Source organism: Mus caroli, chromosome 14 (genome assembly GCF_900094665.2).
Source record: "Mus caroli chromosome 14, CAROLI_EIJ_v1.1, whole genome shotgun sequence".
Taxonomy (NCBI): Eukaryota; Metazoa; Chordata; class Mammalia; order Rodentia; family Muridae; genus Mus; species Mus caroli.
Window position 1 is genome coordinate 26,585,877 of NC_034583.1, and position 7,500 is coordinate 26,593,376.

The following is a 7,500-nucleotide window of genomic DNA, read 5'->3' on the forward strand; positions in this document are numbered from 1 at the left end:
AAAAAAAAAAAAAAAAAAACAAAATCCATGTGATTAAAAGAAACTACTTTCTCTACCCCAGAAATAACCAGAAAACCTCACAATTACAAGGATCATTGCCATTATGGAGGTTTTCATGTCTACTCTCCCAAATTCCAAGCAATTATAGGATTACTCAATAACATCAATGGGCAACAATGTAACAGGGGGGCTGGAGAGATGGCTGCTGACTGACTGCTCTCCCCGAGGTTCTGAGTTCAAATCCCAGCAACCACATGGTGGCTCACAACCATCTGTAATGGTATCTAATGCCCTCTTCTGCTGTGTCTGAAGATAGCTACAGTGTACTCATATAAATGAAATAAATAAATATTAAAAAAAAAAAAAGGTAAGAGGGGACCATATCTGAAAGCATCCGTTTTGGAATAAGACAGGAGGTATATAAGTTCAAACCACTCCTACGCTGAAACTAGCAAGTGCTAAAGCCAGGTGACAGCTACATGGGGTTGGTTCATTTAATTATTATACTTCTATATATTTCTTATATTCATAATAATGTTAAGCTTCTTTATCTGTCAAGTGAGAATTGTTTCTTTGTTAATTGAGAATATTTCCTACCTCACAGTCTTGTGAGAGCCTTCTATGGTCTTAAATCTAGAAAATCACACTCACACAACTTGCTGACATACCCAACAAGTTGTATTTCCTTCACGTTTTGTGTTCCTATCATATTTTTACACACTAGCAATGATAAAATTAAAACTTGTTACTGCTTTGATCTTATACCAATTCATTATATTCTGAGACATTCTTAATGCTACCCTAAACATATGTTTTTAATTTGTCACACAAAATAATGTTTCATTCTTATTTTTTGATTTTCAACTTTAATTATTTATAAAAAACACTACAAATAAAAAAAATCTTACTTAGAAATTATACAGGCCCAAAGACGATCCAGGTCAATGAACTTCTATAGACTTAGAGGAACCACTTGGAATAGAAGCTGTGGAGCTTCACACTGAAGTTTATATTTCCACCATCAAGTATAGTTTTATGCACTTAACAAATACGAAAAAGGACAAATTCATAACAGTAAGAACCAGAAAACCAAATCCGTTTTACATTGTCATTCATAACTTGTGTTCATGTTTTAATTAGCACACAGAGCAACGCCTTTCTTCCTTTTTTTTTTTTTTTTTTTTTTGGTTTTTTGAGACAGGATTTCTCTGGGTAGCCCTGGTGGTCCTGGAACTCACCCTGTAGACCAGGCTGGCCTCGAACTCAGAAATCCTCCTGTCTCTGCCTCCCAAGTGCTGGGATTAAAGGTGTGCGCCACCACGCCCGGCGAGTAACCATTTCTTTATGACATTTGTGCTTTACTCTGACCCACACATACCCCCTCCCGTCTCCCACAGGCTCATCTGCCCTGGTGGTCTCCCTTCTACCCTCACGTCCCGTGTGTTCTGTTACCCTGACCATTCCTCTCCTTTAAACGTTTTTTCTCCTTCCCACAGGCCCCTCCCTAGTTTTCTGGCACTCCCTGCACCTGCACACGATACAAGCATATAACTACTAGAAACCAGGATCTGTATATGAGAGAAGATAGAGGCATTTGTCTGAGGCTGAGTCACTTCCTTTAACAGATTTTCCAGGGCTACCCACGTCCCTACAAATTTCATATTTTCACTTTTGTTTACAGTGAATAAAATTCTATAGTGTGTGTGTATATAGCACATTTTCATCGCCTCTCCATCTCCTGCAGAAATCTAACCTAAGCTAGACTACAGCACAGGGGTGGATTGCTCAGGATGGCCTTCAGCTTAATTCCCAGCAACATACATGCAAAAGCATCCTGGGATACTGAGGCCGATGCCAGAACTTTGCACTGGAAAAAAAGAAAAGAAGGAGAGGAGAGGGGAGGGGAGGGGAGGGGAGGGGAGGGGAGGGGAGGGGAGGGGAGAGGAGAGGAGAGGAGAGGAGAGGAGAGGAGAGGAGAGGAGAGGAGAGGAAGCAGCACTAGACATGGAAGTACACGTGTCTCGGGTAAAATATGAGACTTTGTTGTTGTTGTTGCTGAGACAGTGATTCATACATCCCAGGCTGGCCCTAAACTTGGCTATGTAGCAAAGGATGCCTAACCTTCTGGTCCTCCTTTCTCCACCTACAGAGTGCTCGGATTACAGGCAAATGCCATGCCGGGCTTATGTAATACCAGCATTGAAGCCAGGGCTTCATGCATGCTAGGCAATCACTCCATTAGCTGAGCTACATCTCCATATGTCCAGGAGTGCGGTGTATCCCTGGGTCAGGGTGGAAGTTCTAACAGTGCCTCCACAGGGTTTCAACTCCCACCAACAGTGCATCAGGTTCTTCTTCCCCACACCCTCCCAAGCATGTGCTGCCATTTGTTTTCTTGATGGCAGCCACTGACTAGGGTGAAATGAATTCCAAAACAGTTTTTATTTCCCTGCTGGCTAAGGATGGTGAGCACTTCGTAAAGTATCAGTGGCCATTTGTATTTATTCTTTTGAGAACTGACTGTAAATTCATTGGCCCAGGAACTGGCAGATTTGAGGTTTGGGGGTTGAAATTTTGTAAATTTTATATATTCTAGATATTAAGTCCATGCCTGAAGTATAGCTAACTAGTAAAGACATTCTGAGGAATGTCTCCTCACTCTGTTGACTGATTCTTCTGTCATGCAGAAGTTGTTTAATTCTTCTTTTCTACAATTTAATACCTATTAATTTCTCTAGTATGTTTCATTCTTGTAACCTCTATAGTCTCCTTCTCCTTCTTACTCTCTCAGTCCTTACATCTTCATTTCACCGCTTAAATATTACAGTCTGGAGCAGGGAGCAGGGGGATCCCCAAAACTAAATAAATAAATAAACTGTATTTTCTCCATCCAGGATCTTAGACTCTGCCTCCAAGCATAAGCAAGGCTCACAGTAGCTTCTCCTGCAGCCCACACTGGGACTTCTGCAAAATGTTGTTACTATAGTCCACTTTCCCTAAGCATAAATCCAAATGAAGATAACTCACCAGCAAGGCACACATAAAATAAAATAAGCAGAATTAGGAGGGAAAACTACAAATTATAGAACACATGCACTCTGGCAGATACATTAACTACAGCAAAGGAACTTTTAAAAGGGGGGAGGAGGGAGATAGAGAAAGACAGAAAACAGTCTACTAAGACACCAACACAGACTAACAAGTTCTAAACTCTAAAGATGAGAATAGTTGAACTATAAGAAAAATATTTCAAACTCCTATTTTTATAGGAAGCCAATCAGGACTCAAATAAACAGATAAAAATGTAATTTGAGACCTGAACAAGAACATATAATCAACTGAAGTCATAAACTAGAAAGTTGCTAAAGTGAATAAAAGAACCTCTAACTTGGAAGAAAAATTTAAAGCATGGAGAAGAAGTTTAGCAAGGATGCTGAGATGCTGACAAAGAACCAAACAGAAACTGAAAAGTGATGAACGAATCAGCGGGTCAGATGACAAGCATAGCAGACGGTACTGTCAATACATGAGACCAAGTAGAAAACCGGACCTCAGAAATGGAGACAATGCACAAGACAGTAACACACAGACATATGAATAGGAAAAGTAAGACCAAAACTTCCAAGATTAGGAAGACGAGCCCTAGGAATTCATGGGATAGAAGGAGCTGAGGCACAAATCAAATGGCGTATCAATATAGTTACAGCAGAGAATATTCCACACCTAGAGAAGAAACAATCAAATATAGGAAACAATTACAACCCCAAACAGACCTGACTAAAAAAGACTCTCCAAGATACAACAGAGCTCAGATATAAAAAATACAAAACAAAGAAACAATGCTACAGGTCACAAAGGCCAAAATCAACTAACACAGAGACAATATCAGAAGATCTTGCTCTGTCAGCAGCAACTCTAAAAGCCAGAAAAGCACGGAATGTAATTGTCAACCAAGATGGCCATAACTAGAAAAGGGTTTATGGATTACATACAGACATTCTAATACAAGCACAAGTTAAGTCAATTCATGAAAATTTACCAGAACTGCAAAAGTAATTTTTTTCAACTATGTAGCTCTGGCTGGCCTGGAATTGAAATTCACTCTGTAGACCAGGCTGGTCTTAAACTCTCAGAGATCCACCTGCCTCTGCTTCTCCAGTTCTAGGATTATCCACCTCACATGGCTCTAGAAACTTCTTAAATGAATACCATATATAGTAACGTAAGAAATAGTGTATTTCATGAAAACAACAGATGAACACAAATCACAGGAAACTGGCAACGAGTCAATCATGACCGACAGAGCGAACATCTGGCTACCAGGAGAAGAGGAAAAGAGCTGCCGAGAAACTAGCCAACCAGAACAGTAAATAGAATCTTAAGTAACAGCAAACCTTCTCATTTATAACCTCCAATATAAAAAGCCTTAAGGCACCAATTAAAAGGCAAACTAAAGCAATTGGATTAGAAAACAAGATCCAGAAATTTGTTGTCTCTAAGAAACTCACTTGACTGTGAGAGACATTAAAACCAAGAGTCAACAGTTAGAAATCACACTACCAAGAAAATACAAGTTGGTATAGGAAATGTCAGATCTATGAAAGACTTCAATCCATAACTAGTCAAAAGAGATAAAGGGTGTCACGACATATTAATAAAGGGAAACAATCACTAGGAGGGCATAATTATTATAAATACTTATACATCAAATATTGGAGGCCCTGATTTCAAAAACACTGAAAAGACGATCTAGCCACAGCTAGATACATCTTCCAAGATAAAATCAGCACAGCAATAGCAGAGCTGAATCACGCCATGGGTAACTAGATTTAGCAGAGCTACAGAGCATTCCACTCAGCTGACAGGGAATACATACTCTTCTCAGTGGCATGGAACCATCGCAAGAACTGACCACACTGTGGGCTACAAAGCAACCTCTAACAAATACAGAACAACTGAAATAGTTCCCTCCATTCTTTTAGATCATGATAAAATAAAATTAGAGATCAACAGCAAAACAAACCTCAGAAAACACATAAATACTTGAAGACTGAATAGTACACTTTTCAAAGAACAGTACAAGTTGGGTGTGGTGATGCATGCTTTTAGTCCCAGCACTAGAGGCAAGTAGATCTTTGTGACTTCCAAACTGGCCAAATAATAAAACATAATAAAACCAAATAAATAAATTAAATAGTAGATCATTAAAGAAATCGGAGAAGCCAGGCAGGGGTGGCGCACACCTTTAATCCCAGCACTTGGAAGGCAGAGGCAGTCGGATTTCTGAGTTCGAGGCTAGCCTGGTCTACAGAGTGAGTTCCAGGACAGCCAGGGCTACACAGAGAAACCGTGTCTCAACACCCACCACCCCCCCCAAAAAAAGAAAAGAAATCAGAGAAAAAATTAAATGCTAGAATTAACTGAAAATGAGACAACCTAACAGAACCTCTGGGATGTAGACAAAAGAAACTTCATCGCTGAAGGAATCATCCTTTTTTTTTTTTTTTTTTTAATATCTCCTCCTTGGTAGCCTGGGGCCTGCCACCATCATGAATGACACAGTAACAGACTAACAAGTTCCTAACCTTTAGCTTCAGGGGAAACAGGTGGTTCACTGATGTCCTTCACCCTGGGAAGGCAACTGTACCAAAGACAAAAAAATTGGGAAGTTGGCCAAAATGTACAAAACCACACGCTATATCATCTCTGTATCTGAATTCAGAACTTACTTTGGTGGGGGCGAGACAACTGGCATTGGCATGATCTATGATTCTTTAGATTGTGTCAAGAAGAATGAGCCTAAACATTGCCTTGCAAGACAACATGGCCTTTATGAGAAGAAAAAGACCTCCAGAAAACAGTGAAAGGAAGATAAGACCAGAGCAGAGTTCCAGGAGACCGCCAAGGCCAGTGTTGGTACTGGCAAAAAGTGGTGGAGGCAGGATACAGCAAAAGGAGTGATCTGCTGTAACGAGTTCTGCAGTGACCTGGTCTGCTGGGACATGAGGATTTCTGAGAGGACAAATAAACTAAAAGCTGGGATGGGAAAATAAAAGTAATCATCAGTTACAAATCAGACCGGGGCCGGGCAGTGGCCGCGAACGCCTTCAATCTTAGGCCTTTAGTCCCAGCACTCAGGAGGCAGAGGCAGGTGGATTTCTGAGATTGAGGCCATCCTAGTCTACAGAGTGAGTTCCAGGACAGCCAGAGCTACACAGAGAAACCTTGTCTCAAATAACAAAAACAAAAAGAAATCAGAGAGGAGGTGTGGAGACTGTCAGTAGATGGAGTGCCTGAGATCCCTGGCACCTGCATCAGTGCTAGGCAAGTGTGGTAGCCAGCCTCTTATCCCATGCTCCAGAGATACACTGAGCCTAAGAGTTTAAGCCTTAAAATTTTTAAAGGCCTTTCTGTTCCTCGCTGTCTTCCAGGTAGACCTACCAACAGGTTCAAGTGGTAAAGAACAGCTTGTATGAACCAAGGCTGCTGGCCAACAGCCATGGGACACGGATCACAACTCTCCACCCCAAGTCCAGCCTTCAGATGACTACACTTTCCTAACATTTTGGCTCTAGCAAAGCTCCTCCTGAGTTCTGCACCTAGTAACTATGAAGTAACAAATAAGTCTTCAATCCACTATATCTTGGGGAACTTGTTATATGTAGCAAGATGCAATAAAGAGATTTTATGGCTTTGGCTTTTGCATTTTATTACAGTAGTTTCTGTGTATGGAGTGAGCAGAAGTGTGAGCTCATTGTTCCTCATACCCATATCCATATGAAGTTTTCTTTCTCCCACTGGACAGAACTGGCCATGGGATGGGAATGACATGTGCAAGTTTATTCTAAACTCTCTGTTTGTGATCTATGTCTATTCTTTGGCCAAGACCACACAATCTTATTTACTATGGCATAAAGAAAATACTGGTATCAGGAAAGCAAAGTTCTCCAAATGCTGTCCTTTAAATGATTTTAGTTCTTGTTAGTCCTTTACATTTCAAAAAATTTATAAAATTAGCTTGTCTATTTCTTCAAAAAAAAAAAAAGCCTACTGAGAGGTCTTAATGAAACTCTCCCTACTTCTACAAAACACTAGAGAGTTCATGTGAACAATGCTGACTTCTAATCCTGCACTAGCCTACCCTTTATTCGTTATTTTTTAAAACTTAACTGACAAAGCTTTATACTTTGTAGTGTTGAGGAATACATTTAGACTTATTTATAGATATTTGGTATTTCTTTTTTTTTTAAATATATTTATTTACTTAATGTATGTGAGTACACTGTCGCTGTCTTCAGACACACCAGAAGAGAGCATTGGATCCCATTACAGATGGTTGTGAGCCACCATGTGGTTGCTGAGAATTGAACTTAGGACCTGTGGAAGAGCAGTCAGTGCTCTTAACCGCTGAGCCATCTCTCGAGCCCCAATATTTGGTATTTCAATGACACTTTAAATTTTAATTAACTTACAAATTTTTCATTGCTAGTGTGTGTGTGT

The 7,500-nt window shown here is 40.2% G+C and overlaps 1 protein-coding gene across 2 annotated transcripts in view; it reads right to left on the reverse strand.

Annotated features, from left to right (window-relative positions):
* Positions 1-7,500, reverse strand: part of Shld2 (shieldin complex subunit 2) — a 72,950-nt gene that overhangs the window by 38,369 nt on the left and 27,081 nt on the right. The gene's annotated exons all lie outside the window — the stretch shown is intronic.